This window comes from Marmota monax, unplaced genomic scaffold (genome assembly GCF_021218885.2).
Source record: "Marmota monax isolate L192 unplaced genomic scaffold, Marmota_monax_Labrador192_F-V1.1 WCK01_AAM20220418_F8-fsc00128, whole genome shotgun sequence".
NCBI lineage: Eukaryota > Metazoa > Chordata > Mammalia > Rodentia > Sciuridae > Marmota > Marmota monax.
The window spans coordinates 3,778,185-3,780,376 of NW_026693452.1; the positions used below are offsets into that span (position 1 = coordinate 3,778,185).

Below are 2,192 nucleotides of genomic sequence, written 5' to 3' on the forward strand. Positions count from 1 at the left end.
CTTCTTTCTTCTGTATTTATTCAATCATTCAATTTATGTCAATGTGGACCCATAGATATATGTCTTGTTTAAAGAGTTATAATCCAATATTGTCATTATTTATTTTTTTTAAATTTTAACTAATATTTTTTGTTTATGTATGACAGTGGAATGCATTACAATTCTTATTACACATATACAGCACAGTTTTTCATAACTCTGGTTGTATACAAAGTTTAGTTACACCAATTTGTGTCTTCATACATCTATTTTGGATAAGAATGATCATCACATTCCACCATCATTTTTTTTCCTGTGCCTCCTCCCTTCCCCTCCCACCCCTATTTAGAATTTGTCTATTTCTCCCATGCTCTCTCTCCCTACCCCACTACGAATCAGCCTCCTTATATCAGAGAAAACATTCAGCACTTGGTTTTTTGGGATTGGCTAACTTCACTTAGCATTATCTTCTCTAACTCCGTCCATTTACCTGCAAATGCCATGATTTTATTCTCTTTTATTGCTGAGTAATATTCCATTGTGTATATATGCCACATTTTCTTTTTCCATTCATCTACTGAAGGGCATCTAGGTTGGTTCCACAGTTTAGCTATTGTGAATTGTGCTGCTATAAACATTGATGTGGCTGTGTCCCTGTAGTATGCTGTTTTTAGTCCTAATAATATGGAACTCTTCATAAATTTGCATGTCGTTCTTGTGCAGGAGCCATGCTAATCTTCTCTGTATCATTTCAATGCATTATTTATTTGATTTATCAGATTGTTCCAGTTTGTGCCACCGGGAATTCTTTGAGGTTGCCATGACCTCATTTCCCTTTCCTTTCTGGAAGAAAACTTTCAGATTCATTCTGCATTTTTTCTGCCCCAGACCTAGAACCAGATATTTCTCCAAGGAAGTCTGGTTCCTTTATTGGATGCTGGCACTTAGAAATCAATAATTCAGTGGTTGGTGGGCTCATTGTTCCTAAGTATCTTACTTTTAGACCTGCTGAGTGGACACAGCTAAGAGATCTATGCAAATGTATTTGGGTGTGCACAGTCAAATTTTCACTTTGTGGTATTCACATCTATGCATTTTGATAATGTTGTCATGTACCCACCATGGTCCCATATGGAATAGGTCCATGACCTTTACATTTCCCTTATGTCCCAACTTTATACTCTATCCTTCCTCTTCTCTCAACAATGAATCTGCTTCTAATTTCTGTAGTTTTGTCTTTTCTAGAATATTATAAAAATTTAATTATACAATACACAGCCTTTGGGGCATGGCTAATTTCACATCGCAAAATGCACTTAAGGAATCATCCATGTTCTATGAATCAACAGTTCCTTGTTTTGCTAAATAGTATTCCATTGAATGGATGTACCACAGTGTGTTTTTATGTCCCCCCTGTTGAAGGATATTTGAACTGTTGTAGTGTGTGGCAATTATGAATGATTCTGCTATAAAAAAATAATATACGGGTTTTTGTGAGAACATAGTTTTTAATTTCTTTGGGTAATTCCTAGGAGTGGGATTTCTGGGGTTGACAGTCAGGGTGTTTAACTTTATAAGAGACTGCTAAACTATTTTAAAGAGTATCTGTACCCTATTACATTCTTACAATCAACACATGAGTAATCCAGTTTCTCTACCTCCCTCATGGAACTTGGTATTGTCGTCTATTTCTAAAAGATTAATTTTATAGCACTTTTAAGTTTACTGCAAGATTGTGGAGAATGTACATATATTTCCCACAGCCTCTTTTTCCCCCACAGAAAATGAACCTCCCCATTGTGAAAATCCTTCACCAGAGAGGTGCATTTCCTACAGTTGATGAACCTGCCTTTTAGTTCATGATTACCACTGAGAGTCCATAGTTTACATTAGGGTTCTCTCTTGGTGCTAAATATTCTATAGGGTTTGGACAAAAGGTTTGGACAAACATGTAATGACATACATCATTATAGTTTCAAACAAGTATTTTCACTGCCCTAAAAATCCTTTGTGCTCTACCTATTTATCTTCTCTCTTCCAATTCCCTGGAAACCACTGATATTTTCAACATTTTCCAGAGTTTCACCTTCTCCAGATTATGATATGATAGCCTTTTTAGATTGGGTGCTTTTGAAATCATATGATATGTAGCCTTTATAGATTGGGTGCTTTTGTCAATTATTATTTTTATTTTAGCCATTCTACTGTGGAGT

At 35.5% G+C, this 2,192-nt stretch overlaps 1 non-coding gene across 1 annotated transcript; it reads right to left on the reverse strand.

The window, feature by feature from the left end:
• Positions 1-657: 657 nt before the first annotated feature.
• Positions 658-760, reverse strand: LOC124101622 (U6 spliceosomal RNA). Its single transcript, XR_006854672.1, has one exon. It is a non-coding gene; the product is annotated as a U6 spliceosomal RNA (small nuclear RNA).
• Between the last annotated feature and the right edge of the window lie 1,432 nt (positions 761-2,192).